The sequence below is a fragment of the Toxorhynchites rutilus genome, chromosome 2 (assembly GCF_029784135.1).
Source record: "Toxorhynchites rutilus septentrionalis strain SRP chromosome 2, ASM2978413v1, whole genome shotgun sequence".
Classification (NCBI taxonomy): Eukaryota; Metazoa; Arthropoda; class Insecta; order Diptera; family Culicidae; genus Toxorhynchites; species Toxorhynchites rutilus.
This window is the reverse complement of record NC_073745.1, coordinates 67,333,875-67,353,463: the sequence shown is the minus strand read 5'-3', so window position 1 is coordinate 67,353,463 and position 19,589 is coordinate 67,333,875. Positions and strand designations below refer to the sequence as shown.

The 19,589-nt window shown below is 38.7% G+C and overlaps 1 protein-coding gene across 2 annotated transcripts in view; it reads left to right on the top strand.

Moving 5' to 3' along the window:
- Positions 1-5,288: 5,288 nt before the first annotated feature.
- The window catches only part of LOC129771090 (uncharacterized), an 86,779-nt gene continuing 72,478 nt past the window's right edge, over positions 5,289-19,589 (top strand). For both annotated transcript variants that reach the window (XM_055774415.1, XM_055774414.1), the window contains exon 1: positions 5,289-6,039. The gene's annotated coding sequence lies outside the window, so the exon portion shown is untranslated. The remainder of the gene's footprint in view (positions 6,040-19,589) is intronic.

Sequence of the window (19,589 nt, the reverse complement as noted above, 5' to 3'; positions counted from 1 at the left end):
GCCTAAATGGCTACTACTGTGTAATTTACCATAATGTAATGGAACAGAAAACTTAAAACGCCTAAATGGCTACTACTAACTACTGTGTAATTCACAATTTATAGAAACATAAAACATATGTACATGTACACGATTAAACCCGGCTCTGTTACAGCTAAATGCTAATGACCCTAATAAATAAATGAGATAAAAAAAAATCCAAATAGAGGCATCATTCTACACACACACCTACAAAATGAGGGGTGATCAGGTTTTTTATATGAATGATTAGAAAAAATACAGCGAATTTAAGTTGACCACTTTTTGATCCGAACACTCTTTAACTGGAAAAATCAGGGGTTGTCGGTTTTACCCTGATGTCCCCTTCGTTTTTTCGAATGCACTAACCACTCGCTTTTCTCCCTGACCGAACGAGCAACCCTTGTGCCTACATTCTAGCGTTAGTTCACAATGTTAATTGATGCGTACTGAGAATTATTCTCCAATTGCCGGTGATAGGCATTTATCAGTTGTTGTATTGTATGTTGTCCAATCAATTCGTGCTCAATTCACGTTTTTATCGTGTAGGTCTTGCTACTAACAATTTATGTAATGTTGGTCCAAGATATCATGGTATCGAGCATGTTGTTTTGTAATGTAAAAAGTGCAATTAAATAATTTAACTGGCTGCTGATTTAGAAGTTCGAAAGGGTATATTCACGCATAGCAGATTATGATAGCTTGAGAGTCGCGATCTTAATATACAGCCATTCCACGCCAAACCGATATAGTGGTTTTCAGATTTTCGTGAAAAGTGGTAATTTTGTTCTTTGTCACAAAACATTAGACCCGTATTTTTTTATTTTTTCACTAGGGTAATCATTTCCATTTTACTGAACCATTCTAGATCATCGTTTTAGATCATCGACATATCAATGAGCTAGCCTTTTACTAAAAAATATTCAACCAGCAGTGAAATGGATTTTGTTTTCGTAATTATTGATTGTAGTCGTTTTTTGTTGTTTTCATGACTTTGAACTAGAAGGCGCTATATTTTTTTATTGAAAGCTGAGGATTTTTTACAAAACATATCTCGACAAACATTCCTAAAAATTGAAAACAATCTCTATTCTATGCATCGCAAAATTGAGTGTACACCTTCAATTTCTCCGAACAAACTAGTCTTGTAGGTAAGTTCCTTCGCGAATTAGCGTACTTTTTTCATCAGTAATTGGTATCAACACTTAACCATTGCTTGAGCAGTGTTGTTTCTTGTTTTTTTTATTGATGTTTGATTTTTTTTATCAAAATGGCAAGTTAAAGGAAAGAAATAGATATTGTTACAGATAAAATAATAATAAGTATGAATTGTCGTGGAAAGACATTGCAGGAAATAGCAGCTGCTGTCGGAAAAAACTCACTCTACAGTGAAGAAAATCATAAACAAGTGGAAATACGGAGGAACCATGGAAAATCTCCCGGTAGAGAACGCAAACGAATCTTATCTTCTGATGACGAACGGGTAGTTGCTCGAACATTGCGAAACAACCCTAGAATAAACATTCCTAAATTAACTACCGAAGTGGCCGGCATCATTGGGAGAACTGTCTGCGCAGACACTATCCGGAGAGTAGCATACAGGAACAACCTGAGACGTCGTGTCGACCGTGAAAATTATTTCAACTCAAAGGTGAATATGGAAAAACCACCACAGTTTGCTAAGGCATATGTAAACAGACCCAAGGAGTTCTGGAACAAGGTCTTTTATACGGATGAGGCGAAAACCAATCTCTTTGAGTCGGATGGAAGACAGATGGTGTGGAGGAAACCAGGATCGGTGCTTCAGATTCTGCATTTGGTAATCACAGTAAAACACGGCGGCGGTAGTCAGATGATTCATGGTACATTGGCAGCTTCTGGAACTGGAACCATGGTGTTTATAGATTTGGCGATGGACAAGGCTTAATTGATCTTCCGGCAGTATTCCGTTCAGAAATTCGGTCTCCCTCGTGATAACTACTTTCAACAGAATAATGACCAAAAGCAAACTGACTTCATGGTGCTGCAATGCCTGCTCTATTATGTCCTAAACTAAAACTAAAAACACCTCCGGAATCACCGAACTTGAACAATATTGAGAATACATGGTGAGAAATCAAGAACCATCCATCCATCAAAATTCAGGGAACGAAGCGGAACTTAAAACGACGATTACGGAGATCTGGGAGGTACTTCCGTCTACAGTGACCAAAAATCTCGTCTTGGTGCTTGCAGGAATTGCTGGACGCCAAAAGGGGGCCATACCAAATACTAGGAGAAATGATTTTTGTTATCTGTTAACATTTCTGAACTGATTCCAAATTTCTTTTCAAAAAAACTTGTACTGTACACTCAATTTTGCCACGTCTTAATTGGAGATTTTTTGTTTGTGTTTCAAATATAAAGTAGAAATGTGACCATTTTGATTTTTTTCTTATCACTACATGAGAGTAGAATGGATCGATTTTACGATGAATATAAGTGACATTTAATTATTTATTTTTTAACCCCGAAAAATTCAACAATAGAGTAATTCCAAATGAAATCGACAAATGACAAAACATGAGTATTTTTGATTCGAATGAAAGTGTGTATTCCGTTTGGGTTAGAGGAAATATGAGTTTTCCACAGCAATTGGGAATTTTTCGACTCAAGCGTAACTTTTGAAAAGGGCGTATCGATTTTAGTAAGAGAAATCTTTGGTAATTTATATCTCAAAAACTATGAGTCGTACCGAAATAGTGTCTTAGTAAGAGTTATCGAGTATTGATGGTTGAATATGAAAAAAATGTACACTGAGTAAAAAAATTTGTACTCTTTTTTTATTTACAAAATAAAAATTCAATTTGCAATATCCAAAATACATATTTTTTAATTTTTTTTTTAATTTTTTCATACAAAATAGAAGTCATGCAGAAAATTCTTTCATTATTTATATCTCAAAAAATATGAGTCGTACCGAAATAGTGTGTTAGAAAGAGTTATAGAGTATTGTTGGCTTATTTTGAAAGAAATATACACTGAGAAGGAAAATTTGTTCTCTTTTTTTTTTATTTACAAAATAAAATTTTAATTTGCGGTATCAAAAAATATGTATTTTTTTATTTTATTTTCAATTTTTTCATATAAAATAGAAGTCATGTAGAAAATTTGAAAAATGGGCCCAAGATGGTAGAACTATTTTTGACGAAATTTGTGGAACAGCGAATTTTTAGGAATTTTCGAAACTTCGAATTTTTGTATGTTAGCAATCATTCCTAGCCACAAATTATGAATTCTGATGTGATTTAAAATAAAAATGGTTATTATCAAACCCCCTTCTAAATGCAACCATTCTCGAGATATTTAAAAAAAATATTTCTAATTTATAATCTTTTTTATAGTAAATAATCTCTTTTAATATGTTTGTCGTATTATACCATAATTTCCAACAATTTTTTTGATTGATTGAAGTTTGTATTAAGATAAAAAATATTGTTTAGTTTCGCTACGTTTTGTATTAACCCACATGTCTTCGAATGTTTCGCAACGTAACTCCTAAACATATGTCTTTACCATAACGATGTATTTGGAAAAGTTGTTGGAAATTATAAGCGAATTCATAAAATCTCGAAGTTTCGATTCCTAAAAATTCGATGTTCCACAAAGTTCGTCAAAAATAGTTTTATCATCTTGGGCCTATTTTTTAAATTTTCTACATGACTTCTATTGTATATGAAAAAATTGAAAAACATATAAAAAAATACATATTTTTTGATATTGCAAATTAAAATTTTATTTTGTAGATAAAAAAAAAGTACTAATTTTTCTTCTCAGTGTATATTTTTTTCAAATTGAGCCAACAATACTCTGTAACTCTTTCTAACACACTATTTCGGTACGACGGTACGACGGTACGTTTTTGAGATATAAATTATCAAAGATTTCTCTTACTCAAATCGATACGCCCTTTTCAAAAGTTACGCTTGAGTCAAAAAATGAACCATGATGATGTATTTGGAAAAGTTGTTTTAAATTATAAGCAAATTCATAAAATTTCATGAACATGACGGTATAACACGACAAATATATAAAAAGGGATTATTTACTATAAAAAAGACAATAAATTAGAAGTATTTTTTTAAATATTTCGAGAATGGCTACATTTAGAAGGAGATTGATAATAACCTTTTTTGTTTTAAATCACATCAGGATTCATAATTTGTGGCTAAAAATTATTGATAACATACAAAAATTCCGAGTTTAGAAAATTCCTAAAAATTCGATGTTCCACAAAGTTTGTCAAAAATAGTTTTACCATCTTGTGCCCATTTTTTAAATTTGATGATGACTTCTATTAAAAAAATCAAAAAATATGTATTTTGGATATTGCAAATTGAATTTTTATTTTGTAAATAAGAAAAAGAGTACTAATGTTTTTCTCAGTGTACTTTTTTTTCATATTCAACCATCAATACTCTATAACTCTTTCTAAGACACTCTTCGGTACGACTCATAGTTTTTGAGATATAAATTATCAAAGATTTTTCTTACTAAAATCGATACGCCCTTTTCAAAAGTTACGCTTGAGTCAAAAAATTCCCAATTGCTGTGAAAAACTCATATTTCCTCCAACCCAAACGGAATACTAACTTTCATTGGAATCAAAAATACAAGTTTTCAAAATCTGCTTTTTTAGGACGATTTCATTTGGAATTGCTGAATAACAAACCAGCACGAGTTGTATACTCAATTTTGCGATAGACTGTATGTTTTTGATTCGGTCCCACTTTATTTGCGACTTAGAATATGCCAAGTTATGCGATTTAATGTTTGATGGGTGATCTTGCTTTTACGGTTATGAAGTGCTGAGATCAGAAAATCCGAATTAGCATCATTTCCGCCCAGTCATTCCAGCATTGTCGATCTTACACAATAATTATTATTGTCAATATGGGAATCTCACTTCTGCGTCCCCTGACCCAATCCTATTTGGATATGACAGTCGGGGGTGACAAACGCGTAAATATTATTGCATCCCGCCGGACCGCTGTGTGCGAAAGGTAAATAAATCTCCCGCTCTCAACCCCATCAACCTACCCGGATTTCAATTTCTCATGACGGCAGACTTGCACGCAAGTTAGCGAGCGCCCGAATGTATACATGTGGGCCTCCCAGCTGCTGGTTCTCTTCCATCCAGGGCGCGAGAGCTGTGCTCACAGATTCATTCTCACGAATGCCAGGATCAAAACAGTGCCATCATGCCACGATCCCGTTCAGTTGAAATTTAGCCTCCCAAACGAGTGAACCAGAGGTGACGTATCCTGCTTGTTCGTTCTCCAACCTTGGGGCTACAAAGTGTTACAGTGTTGTGAAAGTTGTAACCTGGTTTGGGGTGGGTGAGAATTGGAAAATTGGCAAATCAATCAAAACTTGCTCCACATCTTTGAAAAGTTTGAAACCGAAAATAATTCGATTCCAAACGTGAATCAGTGTACTAGAAACCCACTTGGCACCCGAAGGGGCCCATTTCAATGTGAGTGTTTTTGGTCCATTGTGAGGCAGCTTCCTCTGTGTCTCCATGATACCTCTAGTTTTGCTTGTTTTTGGAGGGCGATGTAAAGTCTCCCAGGATATCCCTGGAAAACGGGACTGGGAACAACCGTAACTAGCGCCCGAGCAAAGCGAACAAGTGGGAGGCGATGTGAAAAGCGGACAGGCGAACCTACACCACCAGTGCACAGAAGAACATCCTTGCCAAGGCTGTGTGAACACAGTGAAAGACAACCTGATTGAACAGTATCCAAACACGTCTCTGACGGGTCGTCGTGGTTGGGGTGGCGAAATTGGGATTTAGCGCGGACAGACGTGAATTGAATTGCGAAGTGGGGAAAGTGCGCTGCGAATGGGATCGATAATTTTAGATTAAAACAAAATGTTTCATCAAATGACGAAAGTTTGGTGGGAAGTGGTGACAAAGTGCTAATCGAATACGCAAACCAATTGTCGCTGGAAAACAGAGCGTGTGCAATCATTATCCCGGTAAGAGAATTGGAAGTTACATTTGCATTTACTACAGATATCCATCGCGAAAAATCAGATGAAAGAGGTTACATAAACGGGTACAATTTACAGTTTTTGGATTGGAATGCGGAAATGTCTGCCTATTTCTTTGAAATTATATTACAAAATTTAGAATATTTTAAGAAAAAAAACAGTCATATATTTCAAATATTACTCTTCTGATGCTTATTTCTACATCCTTGATCAAAAATGAATTCCCCAGGCTCAAAAATAAATCTAAACCTGCCATGAAGTCTATTATGTCTTATTCTATTCAATCCAGTTGGAGTTCAATTTGAGTTCATCCGACCCTTTGGTTGAGGTAAATCTTCACTGTCCGAAGAAGCATTGAACATAATCCGATCATTCATTCATTTCCTTTGGAACACCCCAAGCTTCTCTTCATAACCGTGCAGAAATGTGCTAACAAATCTACCCATTGACTTTTTTTTACATTTTATTTCAACTATCTCGTCATGTATTCTTGTTCCATATCACTTTTATTGCTTTCATAGCACTTGAAGTTCAAATTTATGGTGGATATCATCCTATTCTTTACACAAAAGTCAAACGAGAGAAAACAAATCTAAATCATATAAAAATACTAACATAACATGAATTCATCCGTTGCCTGCTTCATTATTTGTCAGCACAAGAAAAAAATCCCTTTGAATGCTGGCTGGCATAAAGAAACGAGACGAAGGTACATAACAGTGAAACCTCAGAGGCCCTATACATCGTACTCTCAATCCCAGAAGGAAATTAATCTCCGAACAAATCGTTGTTGCTCATTATTCCCCATTTCTCATGGCACGGAAGTATCCCTCCCACCCAAAAAAAAAAAGGACTTGGAACAGTAATGCACTCAAGCTTCCATCAAAAAGAAACGTAAAACATAATGCGCTTCCATTAAACGTACCGAAATAAACGCTAATTCGCTGAATCCCGCCGTCATTCATAATTCATTCCAATTGTATTCGGAACGTATCCACGTCCGAACCAAGGATTTGTCTTCTATCGCGCCAGTCAGACTGTCCGCCGCTGGGGAGGTTTTTAGAAACAAGTTTCTCAGAAAAGTAAGTAGTGTGGATGGGCTGGTTGCAAAGAATAAGCAACCCACTGACTGGCGTCTGGCGTTCCAGGGTCAACAAAAATCTCATCCCATTTCGGCTCCACTGTCGTGCGTACGTGAAGGGCGTAATGTGCCGCATTTTACGCAATAAAATTGACATCGTTCGGCATTGCAATACACTTTTTTGGCTCATCATTGTAAAGGGACATTTTTAAGTATTATTCGGTAAAAAATTACGCCCCATAATTATGCCACAATCCTTTATGTTGCATGAAAACTGTTCATTGTAATTATATTATCCACTGGAACTGTAATGTTTCATTCTCGTGCATACATGCACTCTGTGAGACCAAGTTTATGTGTAATGTGGAAGTTTCCTACCGGAGAAAAAATGTCCAAACATTGAAGAGGACTTGTTTGGAGAATGACATGTGGTTTTTGCCCCCGGAATCATATTCGGTCGTACACGTATGACATCGACCATGACATGTCTAGCGGCTGCCCTAGAACTTCAGTCCACAGCGCTCACAAAGGGATAACTTCTGTTGGTTACCTGACTTCAACTTTGGCTGAGGATAGCGCTATATCTTCTGGTGAAAAAAGCATCATCCTCTGTAGATGAAATAATTTGTTGGAACGCAAGTGCAATTTTTCCTGTCCAGGCTTTTCAATTACCATTTTACGAGTATTACGAGTATAATTTTGACGTAGGACTACGTCTAACCGGAAGATATAGGGGGTGAAATGAAAATCTAGGCACTGAACAAGTAGGAAAAAATGCAAGATTTGGAACGCTTATAACTCGGGCATTTCTCAATAGATCGCAAAGGTGTTTGCATCAATTGTTAGGAAATATATCTACGCATCTATCATAACGAATAATATTTCATTTTTCTTGAGATAAATAATTAAATAATTGTGAAATATCAAGCATTGTCCAAATACACTATGTGCCCATTTTTAATTGGTTCATTTTGTGCTCCTCAAATCGTACCGACCAAAACGGGCAACCAGAGCAGCAGCGAAATACAAAGAAGCACGATTGGAAAGGAAAAAGAAAAAAATGAACGAAACATTGGTCGCAGTCTCACACATGCGTAATTCTCGAGTCAGCCAGTCAGCTTAAAAATCCCCGCTCCGCTGCCGTAACGCTCTTTCTTTGTGTGGACACCGACTGGACAACATCGTTGCTGGACGAGCTGGACGGCGAGGGATCGAGTGCCTTTCTCAAGGCAAGAGGGTGGAGGTGGTAGCGCTGGAGTAAATAGAGTAGAGTTTTCAAAGGGCCTTTCTCAAGGCTAGAGACGAATGAACTGCAAAAGTTTAAAGTCTCTATTATACAAGACCTACCTTCCTTCCTTCCGTAACGCTCATTCTCATCCAAACCGTACACCACATCGTTTCGCATCACATCACATCAACAAACCAACACAAGCAGCCATGTCTGGACATGGCAAAGGAGCAAAGGAGGATCGCGACGATAAGAAAACCCGCATAAAGAACAGACCACAATCGGTTCCGTGGACACAACACAACAAGCAGTTGCAGGTAGTTGCAGGTAGCAGAAGAAAAAAGTTTGTTCTTTATACAAACTGCTTTGGTGGCAAATCCAGAACAAGGCGGCATGAAGGGCGTTCGAAATGGTTTTTTTCAAAACCACGAGTACTAAGTTTTCTAAATTGGAACCATTCCATAAAACACGGCGCTTATCAGGGCCATTAAACCTTTCAAAAAAGAGTTTACGAAATACAGTTCAATGCATTCTAAAATAATATCCAAAATAATAATAAAACACAAATTGATTTTTTCATAATTTGTTTGCCAAGATATGATGAGTATGTGAATTTGTCAGTTGTTCTGAGCTTATTGATGGTTGTGGACATTCGCAATCATTCAATTTTCACCAATTCTTAAATTGCTTCCAGATTTAAAGTGCACTTTACATTTACATATTTACATTTATTTCGACATTTAGCTAATTGGACGGACATGTAATGCAACATATTTAGTTGGACATTTTTGTTAACATAGAAATCGGGGTCCAAATTATGACCCCACATTGAAAGTCGACACTGTACCACTGTCATCGTAAATGTTCTATTACAGGTTAAAATCGCCTCCAATGCGACACTGAGTGGTGCTTCGGCAAGTCGCATTAAGTATAATTTACTGTACAACATGTCACAATCTGGATGGGAAGAAATTTTCCAACTGTGAAAGCTGTGGCGAGTGGTAAACGCAATCGATAAACAGGAAGGTTTAGCCGAACAAGATGGGGATATCGAGTGATAACAAAACAATAAACTCTGGTATGGTATACTTCGAGCTGGTATACTTCGTCACCGCTTTGGTACCTTCGGAAACCGCATGCAAGTTCACCGGGCAGCAACAGACTGATCGCAATCTGAATTTCCCACGCCGTAATGGTTGACCGCTTATTGTAGTGGATCAGACGCGAGGCTTCCGCTACGATACGCTCAAAGATGTATTGACGAAGCTCATGACGCTCATCGCCTTCGATGAGAAACCGGTGTCGGAATGAACCTGCTTCAGCACCTTATGATGTAGCATATGATTCCTTCTCTTTCTTCCTGTCGGTTTCCGAGATATTCTTCTGCGCCGTGCCGAACTTTTTGGCGGCTTTTCCACTATTCCACTAGTCTTCGGTGCCTTCGTATTTGTTAGAAACAACTGCATGTGAATCCAACGAGCGAACAAATCGTGATGAACATATTTTTTTGCCATCGCTGCCTTTTAACGCTCATTCGTTCGTCTCGTTGGACTCGCCCCTTTGGCTGAGTCTATCGATTTGTCTCTATCCTGTGAGTGTGTACCGCTAGAGTACAAAACGCGCGGACCCCGAAAAAATATCTCATTTTCTTTCAAACCGTAAACCAGTGTGGTTGTACGGCATCGTTTAACATCGCATCGCATCACATCATAAAAAGAAAACAAGCAGCAACGTGGACGTTTGGACGTAACAAAGGAGCACAAGTTAAGGGAAAGGCAAAGTCTCACTCAAACCGTGCAGGTCTCCAGTTCCCTGTTGGTCGCATTCACTGATTGGTCCACAAGGGCAACTAGACCGAACGGATTGGTGCCGGAGCACCAGTATACCTAACAGCGATTATAGAGTTTCAGCCGTCGGAGTGCTCGAGTTAGCTTGCAAAGCTGCTCACGACAGTCAGAAAACACGCATCAAGAGCAGAGCAGCTTCGGTTCGGCGCTCATCAATGCAACAACTAGTTTCAGCGAGTGGCAAACGCAATCGAAAACGGCAGCAGGTAGAAGAAAGAAAAAGTTTGTATATACAGACTGCTTTGGTGGCAAAACCAGCCACCGTAAAACACGGCGCTTTTCAGGGCCATTAAACCTTTCAAAGAAGAGTTCTTAAAAGTTTTTCACAATACCAATGCATTCTAAAGTGACATAATATGACATATAATATAAACTGATTTATTTTGTTTATGCTTGTTCTTGAACTTATTGGTGGTTGGGGTCTTTTAAATTGATCATTCAGTTTTCACAAACCCATGTATGGTTTCCGAATTAAAAGTGGCTTCAAATTACAACACATTGTATGCAAGATGGCATTAACGAATTTTCTCGGTAGCAAGAACTGCTTTCTTTGGTTGATAACTGAGATTGAAAATTGACTGACGTTACATCTGCATTGCATAGAGAAATAACTAAGGAGAAACACGATGAGCTATGTATTTCCTGCTGCTCTGTTCTTATTTTAAAGGACTTTAATCCGAAGGTCATCCGTCCCTGTATTTACTGTTGGTTTTTCAGAACGCTTATAGCTCGTTTATTTCTCGACAGATCGTAGAGTTCGTCTCCAAGACCTCAGTTCTTTTTCATTTTAATTTACTTTGTTTGCGGAGACTACAAATCTTACAATTCATTCGTCTCCGAAACCACAGTTTAAGGTACGGTAATGTGCTCAATAGTGAAATATATGATAGTGAATGAGCTGATGACCACCTATTCATTCCCTATCACAGCCATCATTTTGATTGTACGATATGTGCATACGCCGAAAGATGCCCGGCGTTGAACATTTAATAAGTACAAACCCTTCAGAAAAAAATCAAGAATCAAGTTTGTAAAAAAAAAGCAAAAACACAACACCAAAGGTTCTTTTCAGTACCCCCAACCTGTTCATAAAGAGTAAACAGTAAACTAATCCATTTTTCAGGTAGATAGGTAGCTATTCACGTAGGAGAAGAAAATAAAACAATATATTTAAAATATATATTTAGCAAAAGCTGTCCCCTTTGTATAGTCCTACGTCACTCCGGTTATGTCACCGACATTACCCACCCGTCTTTTTTATTTTGAGGAGTGTCATCTGATGGTTTCAGTAGAAAGCTTGACATTTGTGTCCAGAGCATTTTGTAATTCAAGAGTTAATACTTTTCGGACTAAATTACTTTAAAAAATAATTTCACTTTCGAAGTGAAGCTCCTTCTCTATTCACTGATTGAAATATAATCATAACTTCACAAAGATTATCCCTGCCTTTTATACTGAATGAAATGGTTTACAATATTTAATCTTGATGTAGCGTGTGGATGTTCGTGTTTATCAATCGCTGATTGATATTCTGATGACTCGCATTTTGTTTATCGCGAGTGGCTGACTGGTGTTGCACAAGCTCCTCCCCTCTTAAGTGACTTTGTCCTGAAAGTTGCACTGTTCGCCATGGTGTTGGTCTATCGAAAAATGTTTGAAGTTGTTTTTTTTCTCTCATCGGATAATTCCTCTGAAATGTTGGTGTCAGGTTTATTTTCCGTTGTTTTTGGTGGTTCATCTATCATGACGATCTCAGCGTTTTTGTCGAAGTAGACGGTTATGTTGGCCTGGAAAGGAATCGAAGAATCGCTAAGGAACTAGCGATTAGAACTATTGTTGATAGTCCAAATGATCCGAAGATATTCAGTTTCCAAATTCAAGGAATGATTTTGCAGGTTTAATAGTTCTAATTTTTCACGAGGATCGAGAGTTAAATTCTGAAGGTATTCCACAGATGGTGCGTCTATGATATGGATTTCGTTGACTCGAAGTCCAGTGGTTGGGTCATATGTTTTTGCAGGAATAGTTGTTTCGTAATTGGAGTATTGTTCGCCGTTGATATGAATATTGCATTATCTGAATTGTATCAGAAATGATACAAGGGTTGAGTGGAATTGGTACAATTTGATTTGAGACTTCTGCGACAGCGTTATTGATCAAAATTGTTGCATCGTTGATTCGCTTCACGAATCCTTTTGAATATATTTTCTCAAAAGTACAATTTGAATGTTTTCCCGTAGTGAATTTATGTATGCATTCATGTGTGCTGTTGAGTCAAATGCGCAAATAATGAGCTATTTTGAAAGCTTAAAAATGGTTTGTATGTATGCGTGCAGACATCTCTTTCTGTTTCCTTTTCTCATTTCATTTGAGATTGTGCAAAAAAAAAGTCCATACGACATCAATGGGGATTGATCCCAGGCCGGGTGGAATGCAAAGCTAGTTTACACGACCACGCTATCCACATGGCCAATGATGCTTAAGAAGTTGTTCAGCAAATACGTAATAATATTACACCTGATTATAAAATGAAGTTGGGAAGTGTTTTCTAAGAGTAAAAAAGGAGCGCATAAAGGAGAACAATATCTATCTCTATCTGGGCCGTGTATGTGGCAAAGTATGCGGAAAGCTTATTTGTCTTTTGTTTCGCTCGCTCGTATTAATCTTATTTTGCTGTACCATGTATATTATATAAATGCTTACCAGTATTTGTGAGTCATGACATTTTCTGTTATGTTATGTCTCAATTAGTGTCATAAATTGGGATGACAAAACATGAGCTAAAAATCAATTTTGGGTGTAGTTGGGAATTGTCGCATAAGTAATAATCATCTTGCTCTTCGCAAGGATGGTTCAATTCATAAACTTTTGTTTGATCTCTAATAATGTAGTTTTTGTTTAGTGAAATGCGTTTCATTGACTTGATTATTGTGTCAATGTAGTCATATTCGAATGTTTCAGTTGATACTTGTTCATATTGGGGAAAAAGAAATGTCGTATTTCTGAGCGAAATTTTACGCTTTATTTGACATACTTAAAATTATCCAATTTAATCAAATATGCCCCGTTTTGTTCGCAAACTTGTTGCCATTCAACTTCATTATCCCCCCTTTATAACCCCCCCCCCCCCCAACTGGCTGTCTGAGTTTTTTGCAAATAAGAAGGGGGGTTCTTATTTGCAAAAAACTCAGACAGCCAGTTTTCGCAAGCCTCTTTTGAGGCGAACTTAGTATCACCAGGAGCGTTTTTCATGGACCGGAAGAGATAATAATCACTTGGAGCCAGGTCCGGACTATACGGTGGGTGCAATAGGACATATCATCCGAGCTCCCATAGCTTCTGGCGGGTCATCGAAGATGTGTGAGGCCGAGCGTTGTCCTGGTGGAAAACATCACCATTCCTATTGATCATTTCTAGCCGCTTCTGGTCAATCGTCTGCTTCAAACGGTCAAGCTGCTCACAGTAGAGAACCGAGTTGAGGGTCTGGCCATAGTTGAGCAGCTCGTAGTGGATGATTCCCTTCCAATCCCACCAAACACACAGCAAAACCTTCCTGGCCGTCAATCCGGGCTTGGCGATGGTTTGGGCCGGCTCACCGCGCTTGGACCACTACTTTTTTCGCTTTAGGTTGTCGTACGTGATCCACTTTTCATCACCAGTCACCATCTTCTTAAAAAATGGGTCGAGTTCGTTCCGTTTCAGCAGTGCATCGCAGGCGTTGATTCGGTCTAAAAGATTTTTTTTGCGTCAACTCGTGTGGCACCCATACATCTAGCTTTTTTTGGAATCCAATCTTCTGCAAATGGTTCCAAACGGTTTTATGGTCTATACCCAGTTCCTGACCAAACGAGCGAGTGCTCACATGCCGGTCTAGTTGGATGATTTCAACGATTTTAACGGTTTCCCTACCAGTACGGGGTGCATCTTCGACAGCTACTACACCAGAACGAAATCGATCAAACCAACGCTGTGCTGTGCGATTTGTTACAGTATCGGGTCCACAAACTACACGATTTTTTTCGGCCGCCTTCGTTGCAGTTTTACCTCGCAGGTAGTAAAAACGTGAAGTATGGCGAATTTCTTGCTTGGTGGACTCCATCTTTAACGCGCTATAACTTGAGACTGAAAAGGACATCACAACACTATCAAAACGACACACACACACACACAGATTGTCGTCTTTAAATAGCCGTATAGTATGACCCGATGCGATAAGTACAACTCAAAATATGTTCAAATGTTGCCATATATTGACAATATACGACATTTCTTTTTCCCCAATCCAATATTAGCATTGTGAAAGACTGCTGTCTGCTAGCTGCAGCGAGACTGTCACTTGAATATTGATGATCATGGTATGAATTATTGAGATTTACAATTTAATATTTCCCAGTTCATTCGCTTTCAGCCTAGAAAAAGGCAAATTTGAAAAAGTGAACTAATATCTGAGCCTTGAAGAAAAGTTGGAGAACCTGGCTGTCGCCTTGTTCCTAGCTGGATGATTGAAAAATCATGAATGTTGTGAAATACTCACTGTTCTCAATAAATTGAGAACACGTCGAGCTTAAATTACAGTATTCCATTTTTTTCTGTATTATAGTGACTTTCAACACTTTTGGATGGTTCGTCACGTTTACCTTCCATTTCGGAAGAATGTCGGAAGTGAGAATTGGACTCGTGACCTTCAGCGTAAGAGCTATGGATGTTACCACTACGTCAGATCGCCTTCAGTATTCCATGTTGTCCATAGAACTAACGCTGCAATTAAAGTTTGTATTTCATAAAAATGTGCCCTGTTTTTTTTATCTGGCACCATTACTGAAAGACGTAGTTCTTCGTCAAAAAATTAGGTAATGATTTCTTAAATTTCCGTTATCGTTACACATACAAAATAGTTGAAAATAAAGTAACGCCAGATGAGCCAAACACAAGGGCCACATGCGGGCCGCAGGGCCCGGTTTGAGTATTGCTGCTCTAGATTAACATGTACCGTTATTTCAATACTGCATGTATCGGATGTGAAGTTCATAGCCATAACTGTGCAATCCCAGTTTTCCTGAACAGATACAGGCTGGTACAGGTAGCTCGGAACCGTGTTTCCCAAAAGATCACATTGAAGCCTGTCTATGGACGAACCGATTCACGTTGTTGAGTTCTGGGGCCGTTACTTTTCTTGCTTTATATCAATGACATCAAACAGGTGTTAAATGACAGCGACGTGAATTTGTTCGCTGACGACACAGCGATATTTGTTGTGGCAGATACATTGCAAGACTGTTACAGAAATATGAATCTTGAACTACAGAACTTAGATGACTGGTTAAAATGGAAAAAAAATTAAATTAAATATAAGTAAAACAAAATACATGGTAGTATCGACACGCAGTGTTGATAGTGGCAGTCTAAGTATAAGTATAGATGGGCAACCTGTGGAAAGAGTATTATCAGTCAAATATCTTGGCGTTATTCTAGACGAAACGCTGCTTTTTGAAGAGAACATTGATTATACTATAAAGAAGGCAGCTCAAAAATATGGAGTGCTTTGTAGAATAAATCGTTTCTTGACTTTTGAAAATTGAATCTACAAAGCGCTGATCGCTCCACATTTTGATTATTGTGCATCTGTGCTATTTCTAGCAAATAAGAGACAGACACAAAGAATGCAAATGTTGCAAAACAAGGCTATGCGCCTGATATTGAGATGTGATAGACGAACTCCACGGGGATTCATGCTAGAATGCCCACAATGGATGTCAGTCAGTCAGCGTATTGAATATTGCACGCTTACGTTTGTATACAAAATGACGAATAATATGACGCCGAATTACCTCCGAAATACTATAATGTATGAAAGAGATATGCATCGATATAATAAAAGACAAGCAAGTGATCTCAGAACCATGAACATCCGAAATTCGTGTACCCAAAACTCAAGCTAGGCCAACAAGCTAGGGATAGCTCAACCGGAATTCATGTAAATGTATCCTTTTAACAGATGATTGACAAGATCTTTCTGTGTTGTCGCAGATCTCATTGCAGATTGAAGCGATTATACCCCAGTTTGAATGAAGGGCCTGAAGTATCGACTGGAATTAGGCTTAGGTTTGCTCAGCTGTCTGGTCTCGAAAACGATTAACAGACCGTTGTCGGGTATCCAGTAAAGCGGGATTTCCTTTGTAAATTCAAGGCTGGTATGGACATAGGTATTAGGTTCAATTCCTGATCGGCCAAGGGTCATCCGAGTTGGAAATTCTCTTGACATGCCTTGGAATATCTAGCGTTCATATAATGCCTTTACTTGCTCTTTCGATTGACAATATATGTATATGTTCTTAACTAATCTACTGGTTTTGTTTGTATCATAAAAGAAATCTATACAAATAGTTATCAAAAAAAATTCGTACAGCTCAAATCGTTGTAGGAAAATAAAGTGGGACCGTCATCATTATTATATAATTAATAGAGTACTGTTTTAGATGTAGGTGCATGTGTGTGTGTTTTTTTTATCTTAAGACTATAATGATGATGGTATATTTTTTTTTCCAAAATATATATTTTTATAAAGGCTCATATGGCGTTAGCCTCACGGGGCCGGGAGTTCAATACAATTTTTCTTATTATCTATGTTAGTAATATGTAACCGATTACTCGCGGTTGGCTCGAGGTTAGTATTACAAGTGTTTTCGTAATTGGGATGTTGCTGTCTCCAATGCTCTGTACGTGTGCCAGACACGGGATACTTCCTATTGGGATGCAGCTGACCATTAATCAGCAACGCCCCCCTAGTCTGTACCTCATATCTAGCGTGGTGCGTCTTTCTCGACTCGAGGAATCCATTTTAGAATGGTCACTAGCCGGCGCAATCATCAGTTCGTGTAGAGTTGTCATGAGCGGTACAACCTTTGGCTCTTGTTGAATGATCAGTGGACTGCACAACCTATGGCCCGTGTGTCTGTAAAGAGTGTGTGTATGTATTGCCGCGACTAAGTAAAAGTTTATCGATCGGATAGGAGGGATATGAAACGGGGACACAACGAAGGAAACATCATTAAACGTTGACATCGGCGTTTCTGAGGAACAGGTATAGATGAAGCAGAAGATCAGGATCACGGCTACCTAAGATATCCCGGACGGGGATATCCGATTGTCTGCCTTGTGCTCTTAGTGCTCTAGAGAGCTGAGAGCGAGCAGCATGGAACCGGATACACGACCAGACAACATGCTCGATGTCGTGGTAGCCATCGCCACAATCACAAAGATTGTTTGCTGCGAGCCCAATGCGATAGAGATGCGCGTTTAGGTTGTAGTGATTGGACATAAGCCGAGATATCACGCGAATGAAATCACGACCTACATTCAATCCCTTGAACCATGCCCTCGTCGAGACCTTAGGGATAATCGTGTGTAACCAACGACCGAACTCATCTCCACTCCACATGCGCTGCCAACTTACGAGCGTATACTGACGAGGAATGTGGAAAAATTCATTATAAGCAATTTGCCTTTCAAAAAGAGTACCTTCTAAAGCGCCCACCTTAGTTAGCGAGTCCGCTTTCTCATTCTCCGGAATCGAGCAATGAGAGGGAACCCATGCTAAGGTAATCTTGAATAATTTTTCGACCAAAACACTCAATAGTTGTCTTATTCTTGTTAGGAAATAAGATGAGCGTTTATCAACTTTCATTGAGCGGATTGCCTCTAATGAGCTGAGACTGTCTGAAAAAATAAAATAGTGGTCGATGGGCAATGTTTCAATGATCCCCAGTGCGTAGTATATCGCACCCAGTTCAGCAACATACACGGAACAAGGATCTTTGAGTTTGAAAGAGGCACTGGAATTTTCATTGAAGATGCTAAAGCCAGTGGACCCGTTTATGAATGAACCATCAGTAAAGAACATTTTATCAGATCTAACTATGCCCCCATATTCTGCCGAAAATATCGGCGGAATAGAATCTGAGCGTAGATGATCTGGGATTCCATGGATTTTTTGTCGCATGGACAGATCAAAAATGACAGAGGAATTGCAAAAGTATGAGAAGCAAACTTGGTTGGAGATGCCTGGTGAAGGGTGCACGTCGTGGGTAAGGTACTTGACTGAGGAGTCAGTTGTAGTAGATTTTCGAAGTTATCAATCACCGATGGATTCATGATCTTGCAACGGATGAGAAATCTGTAGGATAATTCTGTGAACCGAAGAGTAAGCGGGGGTACTCCTGCCAAGACTTCGAGACTCATCGTATGTGTCGAATGCAAACACCCCATGGCTATACGCAAGCAACGATATTGTATTCTCTCCAGCTTGAGAATATGAATCCTGGCCTGGATCGGAAGCAAAAACTGCCATATTCTAACACTGATAATATCGTTGTTTTGTACAACTGAATGAGGTCTCCTGGATGGGCGCCCCACCATGTTCCGGTTATTGTTTGGAGAAAATTGATTCTTTGCTGGCATTTCTGTTTCAAATACGCAATGTGTATTCCCCAGGTACATTTAGAGTCAAAATATACTCCAAGGTATTTGAAAAACATCGAGTGCTTGATCGTTTTGCCGGATAGGTGAAGCTGGAATTGGGCGGGTTCGTGCTTCCTAGAAAAAACGACCATTTCGGTTTTCTCCGTAGAGAATTCGATACCCAGCTTGAGAGCCCACGTGAACAGATTGTTCAGGGTATCTTGCAAGGATTTTTGCAGAACGGCGGGATTAGTACCCGTGATGGAAATAACTCCATCAATGGTATATTGTTTTTATTTTTTTAATTTTTAATAATTTTAGTTGTTAGATTGGTTTGAAAATAATTGTGAAGTCTATCGCATCGCGCGCGTGAACCGGCATAGAAAAATTTGAAATTGAACATTGGCACAAGTGAATTGTTTTTTTTTTGTTTTTTTTCTGTTTAATAAGAACGGTCCATTTCAAGGGATTGAAAGTGGAAACTGAAAAGAAGCTAGGGATAGCTCAACCGGAATACTTGTAAATTTATCTTTTTGGCAGATGATTGACGATATCTTTCTGTGTTGTGGCAGATCTCATTGCAGATTCAGATTGACGCGATTATACCCCAGGTTGAATGAAGGGCCTGAAGTATCAGCTGGAATTACGCTTAGGTTTGCTCAGCTGTCTGGTCTCGAAAACGATTAACAGATCGTTGTCGGGTATCCAGTAAAGCGGGATTTTCTTTGTAAAGTTAAGGCTGGTACTGATATAGGTATTAGGTTCAATTCCTGATCGGTCAAGGGTCTTCCCGGGTTGGAAATTCTCTTGACATGCCTTGGGAGAGTTACTGGGCCCGAAGTGTGGGCTATAATTAGGCTTGGAGTTGCTCAGCAGTCTGGACTCGAAAGCGATCGCATTAGCTGATCGTTCTCGGGAATCT